Source organism: Electrona antarctica, assembly GCF_951216825.1.
Source record: "Electrona antarctica genome assembly, chromosome: 6".
Taxonomy (NCBI): domain Eukaryota; kingdom Metazoa; phylum Chordata; class Actinopteri; order Myctophiformes; family Myctophidae; genus Electrona; species Electrona antarctica.
Window position 1 is genome coordinate 12,674,209 of NC_136811.1, and position 18,469 is coordinate 12,692,677.

Here is an 18,469-nt window from a genome sequence, read left to right on the forward strand (position 1 = left end):
ATCGAATGAAAGCCCTGAATGTGTACTTTTACGAGGAAAAGAGTAAACATTGATCCCATGTACAGTTTGTCATAAATTGGATACTGGGTGGATGCACATTGCGCCCACCAGATATAACTGCAGAGAAGACATGGACGTGAACTCCTCAATATTCACAAAATAAGGCCTATAGCGACATATAAATACTATATACCGTATGAAACAGAAGACTCTCTGCTTTCATAAGAAAAAAACTTCTACTGTAGTAATAATAAAAATCACACCCATGTGAAGTGAGTGGTGCAACTCTGACAGAGTTGCACCACTCACTTCACATGGGTGTGATTTTTATTATTACTACAGTAGAAGTTTTTTTCTTATGAAAGCAGAGAGTCTTCTGTTTCATACGGTATATAGTATTTATATGTCGCTATAGGCCTTATTTTGTGAATATTGAGGAGTTCACGTCCATGTCTTCTCTGAAGTTATCTGGTGGGCACAAGCTGCATTCAATAACCAATTACTGTCTAACTGTACATGGGATCAATGTTTACTCTTTTCCTCGTAAAAGTACACATTCAGGGCTTTCATTCGGTGTATAGGATGTATAGGATATTTATTGGGTTCAATTTTATATCTGCCTGTCAATGTCTCTGACTTTAAACCATCCATAACTCTGCTCGCTGTTCAAGATAACCACTTCCAGGCAAATGCAGGTGTTGCAAAAAGGTCAATATCTCCAGAATGGAACATGGTAAAATCAAAATGTATTTTTTTAATTGAAGTGGACAAGTTCAGCTTTCTTTTGATGTAGGCGTGTGATTCTCGCTATAAGAGAACATTTTACTGTGGGCCCCCGAACAAGGCCTTTGTGCAATGTTAAATGGCAGCAACATCCAAATAGGCCTGTTGAGATCTTCCAGCAATCAAAGTGTTAAGAGAGATGATGATTAGAGAATGATGCTGTATTTGGGTGGAGAACCGCTCGTTTAGATTTCAACTAAATGCAAGTTGTATGTAAAACAAATAAAATGTATGTTAATACTTGATTATAATATTTCATTTCATTTCATATTTATTTATTTCATTTCAGTTATGGTTTTACATGATTATATTCATTCATTTTTACTTTGTACTTATTTTTTACATATTCCATACCAGAAAAGAAAAGGAGCAGGAAGAAGATAAATCTTATTTATACCTGCCCCTATCATTAAAAAGAAACATCTAATTGATGCTGCTACCAACCATACATTTTATATAACCATGATTACATCAAATAAAAAAGAAAGAAAAAACAACAAAGACAAAGAACATAGAGCTCAACAAGAGAACAAACAAAAACAACGCTGAGGAAACAAAAGAACACTTATATCTAACCTTCTAACCTTAATACATTAACTATTAACTGTCAATCATTTATCTGGGGACCAAATGACTGACTAAATACAATCCCATTATAATAGAACAAACAAAAAACGATACCTACCTCGGCCTAAACATGCTGTAAAAGCAGCACAGGGAACTTCAATCAAGCTGCAAAGGACCTGAGATACAAGGCAAGAAGGGCCTATGCCATCAAAAGAAACATCAAAATAAAATACTGGACTCTGTGATAGAACCAATTTCCCTCTATGGTTGCGAGAACTGGGGACCATTAGAAAACCATGGCCTCTAAAAATGGGATAAATCAAACCAAACCGAGACCCTACACACAGAATTCTGCAAATCCATTCTCCGAACCCAGCGAAAAACACCAAATAATGCATGCAGGGCAGAATTAGGAGTGGACAATATCGATAATCAAAATAAAAAAGAGCACTACAATTATACGACCACCTAAAAAAAAGTGCCCGAGATGCAACCCATAACAAGACACTCACACACAGCAAAACTGTAGAGAGATGCCCCCTCACAGCCAGTTGGCCCTGCAGGAACTCAAACAGAGCCACCAGATAGAAAACCCATTGGACTAAGCCAAATTATAAAACAGCCATATTTACAACCCCATATAAAACCCCATAATACCAATCATTGAGCGGCCATAGCCTATATGGTGAAGTTATACCCAGAGCCATATCTGTCTTGTACTCATGTTTGATTGATTCAAAAAAGGTTTACCACAGTATATGATACAAATAAATGGGAAATGGGAAAAACACCAGACAGCAGGGATTTGTTGGGATTTCACATGGAAAACCCAAATTCGATACTTTAACACCCAAAATTAAAAGTAAGCAACTTAAAAGTGAAATTATAAAACAGCAAAAGAAGCAACACAAAAGCAGAGTAAACTAGAATGCTATCTGGCCCTAAACAAAGAATACACTGTGGCAGAATACCTGAGCACTGTAACCGACCCAAAACAGTCTGTAAATCTTGTGCAGACTCGGTGAGCACAGTCTTGTGATCGAGAAAGGCCGTCATAGGCAGACCTGCACACAAAATAAAGTGGAAACTGAGCTACATTTCCTATAACCATCTGTCAACTGTACCAATTAAGACATCAGAGTCAGAGACTTCCCCACGGAGATTTTGAAAACATATAATGACAAAAACCTCCCATATCTGCTGGGCGAAGTACAACAATGTGCAAACACAGCAGCAAGATTCTTGAGCTGCTGTGATAGGAGAAGAAGATTGATTGATTGATTGATTGATTGATTGATTGATTGAAATATTTATTAACAGTTTGCAGAATTACAGTACATTTCAAGCACAAACTCATTACAAATACTGTTAACTGTGAGTGGACAACCCAATTAAAGGACCACTTCACCACTTTTCAACATCTCTTCATATAATTGGTTCTCACTAATGTTCATGATAAAACACCACCATTTTTTTCCTACTCAGTCTGTGTCTCATAGGAGGGCTTTGGGCAGTTCGGACACCCGTCCACCAGTGACATCATCATTAGGCAATTCTTTTTTTTAACTAGATTTGTTTTAAAATACATTTAGATTTTTATTATCGTGAGAACGATGGCTTCAACTTTTGCATTGCAACTTTTCAGGAAAAGAAAGCCTGCCGTTTCTATTAGCTTGGATTCACCATCGATGATGTCACTGGTGGACGGGTTTCTGAACTTCCTATGAGACACAGACTGAGTATGAAAAAATGGTGGTATTTTATCATGAACATTTGTTAGGACCAATTATAGGAAGAGAAGTTGAAAAGTGGTGAAGTGGTCCTTTAAGCATAGCACTACAAGCACTTGTCCACCTTGTTCAATTCATCAAAACATTTAGAGACGTACAACACTTCTATATATAGTCAAAGAACAGAACAGGAATTCATCATAAGGGAGGTAAAAAGGGGAAAAAAACATATACAGTACGGGGGAAAAGGGGGTGGGTGGTGGGGAATTCAGATTTTACGGAGGCCAGTTTCGAATTGCAGCCGTCCGTAGGTGCCCTTTGAGAGCGGTTTTGAAGGAGTCAAGGGATTCGCAAAGTCACACACAAACACACACACACAGACGGAGTGCAAAACATACTCTTTCACCATGCCTTCGGCCTGGTGGAGACAATAAACACAACACAAGTATGATTGGATTTGGTGTATTTTTTATTAAGAGGAACTCTCAGAGCCAATATAATGGCATCATTGCATGTGTGTTTGTTGCTTATTTAGTATATTTACAGAGGCCCTGGTCATGGTTAAAAAACTTATAGTGGTTTTTTGCTCTGGCGAAACACATGGCAGCTTCCTTGTCGCAGGCACAGGCGCATGCCGCACATCGACCGTTGCCAGCTGAGTCAAGTAAAACAAAGAAATAAAACAATCAAGGAGATTAGATCAAAAGTATAAATCTTTTTTTTACAACAAGAGTTCCTATAGCATTTCAAATGGATTAGAAAAACACTGATCGTCTTTTACATCATTTAAAACCCTAAACCCATGATGACCACACCAGTACAAAAGAAGATCAGTAGTCTTCACATGTTAGAATTGTGTGGATTAAAAATGTACAAAAGAAGATCAGTACGTCTTCAAAGTGATTCCCCTAGAGTGACTTTATACTGAATGTTGCTCAAACTTGTAGTTGCTTTAATGCTTTAAAGAAGCTTAAAAAAATATATATATATATATATATATATATATATATATATATATATATTTATATATATATATAAAAGCTTATACAGTGGTTAGATTTAGTTACTGAGATCTCGATCACATGTCAATTATCAATAAAATCACTGAGTGTCAATAATTGGCAAAGATACTCACTGTCACAAGTAACAGTCTTGGTGGCCGCATCACAATTGTAACCGTAGTGTTGATGCTTAACAGAATACTTGACCTTCATTCTTTGCGGCACAAGTCTGGAGTATGTATAAGTCCAATACCAATCATTACATGCCGTTGCATCACAATCACCATAGCACTTGTCATGGACCTGACAGCATCTGACACAAACAGAGAACAGACAGAAGAATAAGCTGTAAGCTGTTATTAATGCATTTCTTATGTCACATAAAATCACAGCACGGATAATAGGCTATAATATTTGCCGTCCCAAATGACCATCAAGTACAAACTTCCAAGTCCTTTAAAGAATATTTCACAAAGACTGAGAATAATATGCAGAATACTGTATGCTAAATAGGTAGCAGTGGTGGAAAAATATACTCACATTCTTTACTTATGAGTAAAAGTAGTAAAAGTAGAAATACCTCAAAACTGTACTTAAGTAAATGTACTTGGTTACTTTCCACTACTGATAGGTAAGTAAGTAAGCCTTGCAGAGCCATGTGGCCCATAAGGCAGGAGCTTATCTAGTATGTCACAGGGAGTCTTTGGTATGACCCGAAAGCATGCAAAAATAATTTGTTAAAGCATTTATCATAATTATGTACGCAACTCATACATAAAGAAAGGCGACAAAGAAATACTACATACAACAAGCAAGCAATACAACATTGTCACATGCCCATCCCATTTTGTTGTCCTTGAGTGCATAGTTACCTGTCAAGTTCATCAACGGCTACGTTCCCGTTTGAACCGGCCCCGCAGAAGCAACCATAGTCCATGTAATAAAACACCTTGAACCGGTTTCCAGTGACACAGCTAATCATGTTCCCAAATTCGAACAGATCACGTTTTACTGGCACCAGGTCCACCACTGAGGCTATATGAGGGGACAAGGAGAGAGGGGATGTGATTATTCATTCACATGGTCAACAATCATACAGTCCACACAATTGATTGAAAGTTCGAACCTTTTCATTCCCCCTCCTTACCCTGTCTGACTGTATCTCCACAGCTGAGGATATTATTTGAACACGTTTGCAAAGGTTGCTGACGTATGTATTATGTGCAAGCTAAATGAAGCGTCTTTTGTTCATACAGGTCACAGGAGTCATATTGTATGCCACAGCTGTCTGATTGCTTTCAATCAGTCATGCTTTTCTACACAGCAATCACACCTCATTCCCTCCTACTGTACACTGGACCTCTGCTTTTCAATTGCTGCCACATGCTGCTGCTGGCAAAGCCTCTACCTTATAGTTCAGAGTCTTGCATTACTCAAATGTTTAAACTGAATGGTCCACAAACTTATATTGCGTTTCCCAAAGAGATCCTGTGTAGGGAGTTTTGTGCGGTCCTTGCGAAGGCTCTGGTAAGAAGGCTGCCTTAAGTTACTGTCATAGAAATTTAGACTGCAAAGTGCAAACATATAATAATACCCCTTTATTGCACTCTGATGTTATCTTATCTGTGACACCCCTGTGGTGCTGTTTTGGTTACTTTGTTACTGTCCCAAATTCCTTAGGGCTATGTTGGGGGTTGTCTCTTGTGGGAGTGGAACTATAAAGACTGTGACCCTATGTTAGCTTTTTGAGTCAGACTGGGGTTTTCCATTGCATTGAATTGGTCGTGTAAGTTCCTGACTCCTTACTCGAGTAAATCCTAATACTTCCAAACTATGAATCCTTGTGTTGCCTCATTATTATGTCTTCCTGAGCATGTGTCCCACAGGTTGCCTTAACATTTTGGAGGTTTCCACCGAGATGGTGTGCTGTATGCTGGACTTGGCGGTCGTCGGCTTGGTGAGTAAGTTTATTCTTTCGGGCTGGGCCGACGACGCGCGCAAGTGAGTATATGGGTGTCTGTTTGGATGTTCAGAAAATGAGGTATTGCTTTTATTCGGGGTTTTAAGGTATTAGTGATGAAATTTGGTTGTGATCACGATAGGCATTTTTGATGGCCTATTTAAAAGAGGGAAACGGAAGTTTTGCCTTTCATGTGCATGCCATGAGAGACGGAGGAACAGTGTTTGGTTGGTTGAATGACTCAAGATGGTTAGACAAGGAGGTCTGACAAATGGTACCAGTGTACATTTGGAAAAAAGAATAGTCTATTCAATAAATCACTCATTACGTTGCCTGCTGTCTAAAATAGGGGGACGAGATTCCTGCCTTAGGGTATCCTTGTTGTTTTGTGAAGCAACAACAAAATTGGCTAGCCAGTGTGTGTGTGTGTGTGTATTGTCTGTGAGTGTTAAATGTATGGCCTAAAAGGGAGACAAGTTGTCTTGCCTAACTTCGTAGCTACTGAGAAGGGGGGTTAATCCTCGCCTTATACTACTAGGGTACCTTTGCTAGCAAAAGCATAAAACAATTGTGAAGCGCTATGTATGGATATATCATTTGAAAATGAATGTGAATGGTCTGTCATGACAACTGATTGAGTGTTGAATGGAGTGGTCTGCCTGTATGTGAGTGTGTGAGAGAGGCAGACAGTGTGAGACAGTGTGAGACAGAAAAGGAGTGTGAGAGGAAATTGTGAAAAAGGGATGTTAAATAGTTAACAGCCTAGAATGAAAATGAAGATATGAGGATTATGATATAGAGATATACCAGAAAGGTAAAGTAATACGTTTTAAATCATATGTCATATGATTCTCGAGACGAGAAAATGGAAATAGTTCCAAATAGGGATAAAAATAAGGAAGTGAATAGTACCTACAGTATGTGTATGGAGTACATATGTCTCAATGTATACTGTTTGAAAGCGTGAGTGTACAAATGTGTATGAGTGAAAATGCTCAAATTTGTGAAGAACATTTCTGGAGAAGATATTTAGGTGAATTTATGGGCAGTTTCTGTGTCGAAATGTGGGCTAGAGTAGTCAACAGGTGAAAATGGTAGTCAAAATAGTTTAATCTATTACCTCACTCAGTTATCCTGAGTGTGGGGCTAAAGTAGCCTTGATGAAAGAGTAGCATCGATGACTGGTTTACTAGTTATCACTTCATTTTGATCAAGTGACTGTCTAATATAGACTTATTTATCATTAACATGGCATGGTAGCTAGCCCCTGAGGGCTATTACGGTTCCCTTTAAGGGGAGTTGTCGTGAAATTTAAAATTGTTTTAATTGTAGACAGATTGGAGGAAAAAAAATGACAAACAGTATGTTAATGTTAGAATGTTTAAGGTAAAACAGAATGGATAGGTAAGATTAGGATATAGGAACACCGAATAGGCCGAAAATATTACAGAGCAGTGTATGCAATCAATGCATTCAAAAGAGCTGAAAATGTTTTATGGACCCATAATAGTGATTATTGTTTAAGTTGTAAACGACACTTTTGGATAAGCCAGAGCTTTTGTTTGTAAAGGACAGGGACATCCTTAAGAGCCCAATAAAAGGCCTACAATATAACGAACCTTCATTTACCACCTACAGTATGTTGCGTCCTTTTCACCCCTAGGCCAACTCGTAGTGTTAGGGTTAATTTAAGAACGTAAAATGTGCTGGGGGAGTAGTAGAAGCTCCAAGCCGTCGGCTTGTAAAAGCAGAAAAGGCAAAGAATGTGAAGTCTTTTACCCCAGGTGGTTCGCAAAATGCCTGGGGGTCGTGTTTTGTTGTATTAGTAATAGTCAGTATAGGGAGAACCAGCTGGTGTTCTATTTAAGGACTTAGGTCTTAGGGAAAAATGTAGTGTAAGTCATAAGTATACCCGGTTTGTGTTGGGTTGTAATCTACAGTATGTCTTAAAGTGTAATCTACAGTAGGCCTATGTCTTAAAGTATATACAGATTTGTAATTTTGAAAGTCCAAATAAGGCATAAAATAAAATGAGTATGCCCACATGCTGATAGCTTGTGACGGTGATTGATTTGATGACATTATTTGAAGGACAGGAACCCAAAAGTTAAATATGGAATAGAATATAGCAGCTATAATTGCAAACTTTAGTGTACGGTGGATTGCAATATTATGCAAAAATAAATGTACGGCTGTCGACAACACCTCATCCTGTTCCGTTGGAAAGAGGATACCACATGTACCGGCCAAACTACTGGTTTTGTTTTTTTCCAGTATGAGGGTGCAACTCTGTGTCAGGGTTGAGATGAGAACGAACTGAACATTGGTCACTAGCATTGGACATTGATGCACTGACATTGCAAACAGTGATGGGGGATCACTGGACAATGATACGATCGGAATCTGAAGGAAACAAAGACCGACATGAAGGAGTACGCGTTTGTGACAACTGAATTCCGACAGAAGTGCTATTTTTGTGCCTGATTGGGTTTCTCTCTGCAGTTATGGAGGAGGGGTGAGGTGAAGCTGACAGGTGTGCATTGGGATCAATTGTGAGTACAGAATTGCGTTGTTGCACTTATGGCTGCTATAAAACAATAGGTTGTATTTACAAAAATATAGTAGTGATAAATACTGTGATTGGTTGTCAATCTCACTGACAACTGGCAAACTCTTAAAAACAGAGTTTGACTTTTTGTGTCCCATGCAGGACGTAAAATGATCTTATCAGTAAACAAAGGGATTTCCAGCTGTTTCAGGGCACTTATCTAAGTTCCTGTGACATGGTCAATAAAACCCCCTTCTGGGAATAGACGTTTAAGTGCTGCCTAGAGGCTTCATTCGGCTAAAAATTCAGACCAAGGTATAGTGAAAGTACAAGTTAATTTAGTTTAATTAGTGGTGCCGAAGTTATGAGTGGTTTTAGCAAAAAGGTCTATTGATTACATGGCTGTTATTGATGTATTGGCTGTATGAGTTAAATTTAAGACATACTGTACTGATGTAACCTGTTTACATGATCAGATTGTGATCAAGCTTTAGTAGTAGCCTGGGCTTACTAAAAATAAGAATTATATTGATGGGTAACACATTGTTATCAGATAGTCATCGTAGGGAAATATTAGTCTATTACGTCCTAGGAAGACAGGGAATAATGATGGACCACAGGCAGTGCATTTTTGCTGCTGACAAAGTACTGAATTGTATTTGGTCAAACATTGGTTAAACATTGATACTAAAATAGTAAGGAGGGGTTGAAAATTATGGCTGCTATGTAAAGAAATGGGTGGTGGGTCTGGTAAACCTCTAAAATGGTTTTTGACTTGTGCCCCAGGATCTGATCTTATCTCGACCTTATCTTGACAAAGCTAAGGAAAACAGCTGGCCTAGTGCTATTTGAATGTTTATGACTTTACAACATGGTCAAGGCACCTCAGAATAGAATGCACCTAAAAGTGCACCTAAAATAGTTTATTTAGGGAAATGTCCTGCAGTCATGTAGGTCATGTGAGGTAAAATCTTAGAAGTTGAAACGGTGTAAAATCAGTCAATCTCTACATTATGTTGGTTAGAGAATTAAATTAGGATGCAAGACTTGCGAGTACAGTATATTGCAGGCATAGTTTTGTTAAATAACAATTGATTTGAGTAGTATTTGTAATGATGCATGACAGTTTGGTTGACGCTATATTGTGCTATACTCTTGTCTTCAAGACCGGTTTAAAGTACAGCGGAAAGTATTTTCGCATCTCACCAATAGTGCGAACATATCAGTAGGGTGGTACATTAATAAGTAGACTACAGTAGTAAGAGCAGGTATGAGCTGAATAAGGATTTGAGCAGGAAGAGAAGAACCCATTGACAAAATAGGTCATATTGTGATCTATGTTTTGGACACCCCAAGGTGGAGTATCATATTGATGAGTCATCACACATTGTTCAATTATCTAAAAATCTGGTAAGAGGCTGTACACCATAGGGCATTCACTAAAAAATCGATTTATCGATTTAATTAACACAAGTCGATTCAGATTAGGAGGAGTCGAAAGTTGGAGAAAAAAAAAGAAAAAAAAGAAAAAAGTTTCCCCCATGTCATATTTTTTGCTCTGTGTGCGTGCGTACAGAATTCAAACTGTAGCATTGATTATTGTCACGGACAGAAGTCAATCCTTGGTTTCTGTTGTGTTTGAACAATAATAGCAATTCAAAACAGAACCTCCAGTCGCTGTCATAAGAACGGGAGGTGCGCTCATGAACACGGGAGCAGAGCCTATTTGTGCACGGCTGCACGCGCACCTGCAGCCCATCAAGTATAATTTATGCTTCGTCCCGCGATGGTGTCGCGCACGCAGACCTCTACGCTCACAACAGTCGCATCTGCGATGCGATGTGAGCTTGTATATCAGCTGTTCTCTGTGCGCAACACTGTTGGGAATTGTAATTGATTACATGAAACAGTCACCCATGCGCCCAGTCCCAATGTTTGTAAACAAATAATTGGTCTATTAGTTTGCATTGCATTCAGAAGTTCAGAACGCGCCCTTAATTAAAAACCAACTGCAGCTGTGTATGTGGCTCTCAGCGCGCGGTGTCCCACTATTGACTGGCTGAATTTGAAGTTTGAACTGCGCTGCGTCAGAGAAGTAACAGATAGAAGCGCGCAAACTTTATCCCCAAACGATATCCCCCTCACCTCCATGCTGGAAATAAAACGTCTGGCTTTCCGAGGCTACATCCGTGCTGACGCAATGACTCCTGTTTCTGGTTTAGCTTTACGCGCGGGGCACATCATATGAACCTCTCCGTCTCCGGTCAGTGCGGTGCGGGTTGTTGTTTATTTGCATGGCTCAGAAAATAAGTAACAAACTAACATGAGAACGTTATCGAGTTGGAGGGGAAGGAGGAGGAGAAGGTTCACGTGGAAGGTAATGCAGATTGTATTCTGATGATGTGCCAAACTGCTGCTGGCTGCTGTGATGATAATATATAGACCTGCCACTAGTGTTAATGTTATATTTTGTATTGTGTACTTCTCGGGCCGCTGTGCTGCGCTGTGCTGCTGCGCTGCTGCTGCTGGCGCTGTGTGCCAATGATGCCCCCTCTCCTGTTGTGTTCTCTTTTCTGGTCTGTGTACCAGTGTGCGACGCACACACTGTTTAGTATTTACTATTATAGTTTTATGTTTTGATAATCAGCGCTTTGCCATATAGATGATACATACACTGTGCCATATTGGAGAGGCCACTGTGTGCGCAGTGCTTTGTTTGACAGGCTCCGTATTGCGTGCACCTCCACCCGCCCCTGTTGAGCGCGCGCACCTCCAACCCCCCCCCCCCCCCCCCCCCCCCCCCCCGCCATACAAAACGATAAATCGACTCAACTTCGACTTTACTGTCTGACAAGTCGACTTGGAAAAATCTCAAGTCGTTAATGCCCTAGTACACCGATGGTGGAATGGAACCTAGGACAGGGATTTTTTTTTGTACACTTATATGACAGCTTTGTTTGATACAGAAATAGAAGTATATGGTGTATTTAAAATAGGACAAAGTGTTTCACTGTAAACATTATTCATATACGTGTGACTACGAAACATGTCTTGCAGCAGGAGGATGTCTAAAAAGTGTTGACATTCCAGTGTTGATTATTGGCTAGATGGCCATGGGGGGATTTCTGCTGGACATGTTGAAACGGTCTGGGACATGATGGTCACATTTTGCTGCTTCTCAGTATGGGTTAAAGGGGTTTGTTTTCGAGGGACGCCTTGAAAACAAACAAGTATTGAGTGTACTAAAAATTGTTATGTTTCCTGTATGAATATTCTGATCCAAGTTTCTTAGGTTCATGGTGGAGGCGATCCAGATTGATGTGACATGAGATTGATTTCTCTCATATGTTTGTGGCATGGTGTTACTAACGAAATTGACTAATCTCTGACGGAAATTGAAATTGTGCATGTGTTGAAATTGTGCATGTGTGCCGAATGTTATCTTGCTGTATTTGCAGGAAAAAGTATCAAAATCTGTGAGTATTACGTGGGTAAGTTATGCAACAACTTGATGTTTCCTGGTGGAATAATTGAGCATAGGAGGATGTTCTAAATCTACCATATTTCTATGTGCATAGAATGTTTTACCTGGTGTATGTTATGTACTGAACAGCGGTGTTGTTTGATGATGCCAGGCTACGCAATAAATAGTTGCTACAACAGGTAATTATCTCCCCAGGCTTAACAAGGTTAGGAAACACTGTAAACACAACTGTCTTAGGGCTTCTCAAAGGTTCAACCCCAAAAATCCCTTGACAATAATAACATACAGTAGCAGAGGAACTGTGACTTAGGTAGGGTAGGGGGTCTTTCACATGTAGTGTTGTAGTATGTTTTCTTTCAGCTCCATAATAATGAGAAGAGTCGTGTTGGAATAACATGACGAATGATGAAGTGGATCTGATGACATGGCTAAGTATCGTTTGGGGATGATATGGAATATGTGTTGATGAGAAGTTGTCAACTAAGTCAACTAACTAAGGTCAACTTGGATGCGGAGTCGGGTTGAATGAATGATAGTATGTATAGACTGGTTTATGAATGAATAGTTAATTTTGGTACTTACATTTCCGTGTTTAAAAGACAGTTGTGTTACATGATCAAGCCAAAGCTTATTATGCCTATCCATGTTGAGATAACACAAGGTAATAATGTGCCAGCTGATTGTTGTGGACAGAAGATAAGTACGATTGATTAATGCAGGTTAGGTTCAAGACCCGACTTAACCTACCCATAATATAATTGACGAAATGGACCAGGGGGTTGCTGTGACTGCTCCTGCAGGCTGGGGGCTTAAATGCAGGCATGCCCACGGAGCGGGACCCGTGATTTATATAAGGTCAGGGGCCATCTCGAATGAATGCCCGGCTCCGGTTAGGTGTGGTTAATGACATATTACTCGCATTGGTTTTCTTTCTTTTTCAGAAATGAGTGGTTAGTCTGCTGTCCGCGACGTGTCCACGCTGATGTCCCTAACTGGGGGATCAAGTGCTGTTAGCACTCTGGACTCTGAATCCTGCGATCATGTGCTCGGGAGCCGTTTCTGAATGATGTTGCATCACCTGTGCGGTGACAATTTCTGGTCTTTTGGAAGGCTGTGACGTGTGCAGTTCTGTCAGATGGCCGATCTGCAAGCTCACGACATGTCTGGAGCTTGTGGATGTAATGCACATTGGTGCTTTGAGCTCTGTTAAAGAGCTACTTCCGGTTTGGATTGCTCTGTGCGGTGTTGACCACATGGCACCTGCAGTACACTATCGAGTGTGCAAGTGGACAGTTCTGAACGGACATTTTCTGGTGCTGAGATGTTTTTTCGGTCTGAGGGCTACAACGTTTTGCTGTATGTTTAATTTGGCTTTGCCTTGTTTTGTTTGTTGTTGTGAAACTATTGTACCACTGTGTATCGTAGGCCTTGTGTGCGGTCGCTCTATGGATGAGGGCCATGTAGGAATTTTCCCTGTTTGTCTAACCCATTGGGTTCCAGGTTTTGTTTTTCAGGGCCATGTAGGAATGTAGGTAAGTTTAAATGTCAACGAGGTCAGTCTGCTAACCGTGCGGAATACATGAAATATACACAAAACCTCACAACTCCATTTTGTTTGCATAAATCAGTGCTATTGAACACCCTTTAAGCCTGTGTGTTGTTTCATGAATATTGAACCAATGGAAAGTAGTAAAACCCACCTTTTCAGACTCCATCATGGCCCATAGCACTTACCCTACCCCCTTAGATAGCACTTTTTAGACTTAGATAGCATTTGAAACAGACTTATAGCATGTCATGTAGACAGCACAATAATTGCATTGTATGTAGTCATATCACTTCATAGTACATATGTATAGCATAGTATAGTATATATGTATAGTTGTATAGTTTCATTATATAGATACAGTATGTTCTAGTTACGTTCTTAGCTGCATAAATGCATTTTATATATGTGATGTATTCCCATGCTTTTTTGTTCTTGCCTAATGTAAATCACTCTGGATTAAGAGCGTCTACTAAATGCCTAAATTGTAAATTGTAGTAAAAAGTGCGTTTGGACAAAACCTCTTAACTCCATTTGACCCTTAAAATGTCTGCTAAAGCAGCCTAACTCCACCCCCTCTCCCCCTCTCATGGAAGTAAATTGACAATATATAAAGTTACAACACCAACTTTGATGAGGTTGTATTGCTGTTTTAAAAATATAAGATTTTCTTAATTTCCTGAAAAATGTATATTTTCATTTCCTGAAAAATGAACATTTTGGAGTTATGAGGTTTCCTCCCGATGGGCAGAGATATGTAAGATCATAGACATTCTAATCTAGGGCTATTAACTTAGAATATTCATCTAATATTCAAACATGTATTCACCAAGTAAAACCAACTTACAGTTAGTTGATTTAAAATGTAGGCCTATTTGTGTGCTCGAGCTCCGGACAAGTGACTTTTGTTCCCGGACAAGTGAATGGGAAATGTACTTGTCCGAAGGACAAGACCATTCCAAAAAAAGTTAATGTCAAATGTTGAATACTCACGGACTAGGAGACAGATGGACAGGAAAACCACAACACTGCGCAAGTTCATTTTGCAGCTGAAGAAGCTGTGAAGTGGAACCGTCTTATATGGAGTGAAGATGAAGGTGTGGTGCCAGGGGCCCACCTCCATGGCAATGCTCAGGTTACATTTACTCTACTGGTACGCCTTCTGCAGCACACATGCACACTTGCACACATGCACACACGCACACACAAAAATGGCCATCCAGTCGGTTAACTTTATTCAAATAATAAGCAGTGGTAATGATGCACGTGTCCCAGAAGTATATTTGCAAATAGGATAAGAGTGTCATGATGTTAACGTGACCAATAAGAATGTTAAATGATAGAAAAGGAAGATAGAGAGAAAACTAGAAAAAAAAAACTAGAAAAAGTGCCCTTCCGGGCACAGGTCTCCACCAGGAGGATAGGAGTGTGTGTGATGTTTGGCAACAATTTTCTTCATTTTGTTGAGGAAATGCAGATCTAGATCACTCATAGCATCTCTGAGGATAGAATTCTGGATGAGCAGGACATGTGCAGCATTTTGTACAAAAGGGGCCACTCCTGAAAGCTTTGGAAGGCAATCTTAGCCAATCAGTGTAGAATCTGAGAAATCCAACAGACTCGTCTTGATCACATGACTACAGAGATCATGTGTACCGATTTGCATGAGATTTGGATGAAATCTGTGCGACTAACATAAACAATGTGTTTTCCAGAAATCGGCCTCATGGTGGCACTATAACCGGCAGATGTGGAGGGATGCAGGAAAATGTTTTTCCATGGCCTCTAGGGAGTGCGCATACATAAGTTGTATACAGATCGATGCAGTTATAGGTAAAAACAGGAATTGCCCTGTTATAGCGCCACCATGAGGCTGATTTGGAAAAATAAATTGTGGCATGTCATCCTCTGCCTAGTGGAAATGTGCGTGCATAATTTGACAGAAATTGCACACTGCGTTGGTGATTTGTGGCATTTTGTTCAAAACGGACCAATCATGTGAGCTTTGGAAGCCAATCTTAGCCAATCAGGATGGAAGATGGGAAATGGTGCAGTTCCGTGTTGATCACATGACTATGGAGATAGTGTATACCGAATTGTGCGATGTATGGATAAAATGTATACGAGTAATGTACAGAAATGTGTTTTGCCTAAATCGGCCTCATGGTGGCGCTATAACAGGTCGTTGAGGAATATTTGGGGCAGAGGTTTGTCGTTGGCATCCAGGGAGTGTGTGTGCAAAGTTTGGCATGGATCGGGCCAACGGTGCCGGAGATTAGCTGGTAACGGACGGACGGAAGGAAGGACGGACGGACGGACGGACGGACGGACGGACGGACGGACGGACGGACACACACACACACACACACACACACACACACACACAGTGCAAAACATACTCTCTCCCCATGCCTTCGGCCTGGTGGAGACAATTAGAGCAGATAAAGACAGATATAGGCAAAACGTGACGTGAGTGAGTATAGAGCAGAGTGCAAGCAAATTTAAATTTAAATGACCAACTGAACTTGTGATATTCATGATAATGACATTTGTTTGCAGTGCACCATGAACAAGAAGTTGATGTACCTGGTTTGAAATAAGGCCTAAATAATTCACTTAAATTGCAGGCGCTTGTCGCCTACTATTGGACTACAATGGAGGACCTGCAGCAAACCTATATGTAAACATGACGATCATCCTGCGAACTTCACACAGAAAGGTGAATGGCTTTCAAGTTGCCCAAACTGCAATTGCACATTTGAGTGAGGAGTCAAGGCTCATTCATAGTCTGGATTTTCGGTGGTGAGGTGACCACCGCTACGGTGGTGAGGTGACCACCGGAGCTGAAATAACGTTGAGCAGCGGTGAGTAAAAACAGAGAGAAGGGCTGGGGCGGTGGCGGTGGTTTGCTCTTCACCGCGGCTCGTGACGTCATGTTGTAGTTCGGTGGTCACCTCACCACCGAAAATCCAGACTATGAATGAGCCTTCAGGAGCTATAAACACAACACAAAATATATATAGCTAGATAGATATAAACACTATTCCCGGTCGGTGGACTTCAAAATAAGATATTTTTTTCTTTTTGTATTATTATAAATATTATTCTCTGGTATCGGTATTCGGTATCGGTATCTGCTAACACAGAAATTGTGGTATCGGGATCGGATCGGAAACGAAAAAAGTGTATCGGGACATCCCTAGTAAATAGTAATAGCTTGACCATGCAACATCCATGCAACATCCATCTTCAAACACTTAGTCAGGTCGCAGGGGCAAAAGCTCCACCAGAGAGCTCCAGACTACCCTTCATTCTGGGGGATTCCGAGGCGTTCCCGGCAGATATTGGAGATATAAACCCTACAACTCATCCTTGGTCTGCCCTGGGGTCTCCTTCCAGCCGGACGTGCATCGAGGACCTCCCTATAGGAGACGCTCGAAACCACCTAAGTGCAATATTATATCAATATTCAGAGAGACGCCGGTTCTGGTGTTATCAGTCAGCCATCTTTATTTCAGAATCCCCTGCCTCCCCGCAGGGGGCAGTCTTATCACAACATCTCCCCTCTAAAAAAAAAACAAAAACAAAAACTCAAGTGCAACAACACAGTCATCAACCTTGGGAGAAAAAGGCTAATTACCTAGGGGGCAAACCACCCTTTTTTTAGGAAACCTGCATTTGTCATAACATACAAAGTTGTCCACCAGAAATAATATCTATAACCCCATAGGATCACAACCTATATGGACAACTCGGTAAATTATGTTGCGAAAGTCCAATATGGCCGCCCCCAATATTAGCCCCTATTAGTTATAATGGGGGGTGAATAGGGCAAAAATTTAAACAGAGAGATATTTCCACAAAACTTCTCAGGTTGATCAATGATATGAATACGAACATGTTTTGTATTGCAAGTTTCCATGAAATCCATTATGGCCGCCACAATATGGCCGCCACATTATTAGCACCAAAAAAATAGGTTTTGGCTCTAACTTCTGAACCAGATAAGCTAGAAATGCAAACTTGGTGTCTATTTCATGGTTTCTGACCATGAGAGACTCAATGGAATACCTATTTTCATTATTGGGTGTGTCTGGACCCTTATTGTGCATATTTACAAGATGGTGGCTACCCGAAATAGTGCTTTACCATGATTTCTACCATGATTGTTGACTGTTTTGGCAAACACAAGCAATATTAATCCATTGGCTAAGATTCATGGCACAGAAGGAACATATTTTCTTGAGCTTGCATATTGTCAAAATGGCTGCAAACATGAAAACGAAAAGACATTACATTTCCTGTCAGATCCTATTACCCAGGGGGGCTCCTTTTTTGGATACCTGCATTTGCCATAACATCAAAGGTTGTCCACCAGAAATATCTATGACCCAATAGAATCACAACCTATGTGGACACACCGGTACATTTCTTTGCTGGAAATCCAATATGGCCACCACAATATTAGCCTATAATGCGGGTGAATAGGGTAACATTTTTAACTGAGGGATATTTCCACAAAACTTCACAGGTTGATCAATGATATGAATACCATAATTTTTTGTATTGGAAGTTTCCATGATATCCAATATGGCCACCACAATACTAGCACCCAGAAAATAGGTGTGGCTCTAAATTCTGAACCAGATGAGCTAGAAATACAAACTCATGGTTTCTAACCACGAAAGATATTATTGTTCTGGGGTGTTTCTTTTCAGAAAGACATCCCTCTGGCTGTATTTTGGTTTTGTTCTACTGTTTGTTGGCATTTCCTCTGTTTATGTTGACAATCATCTCTGACAGGGACTTGCATCGCCAAGCCGGACATCCCTTCCTTCACTGAGTCTGGA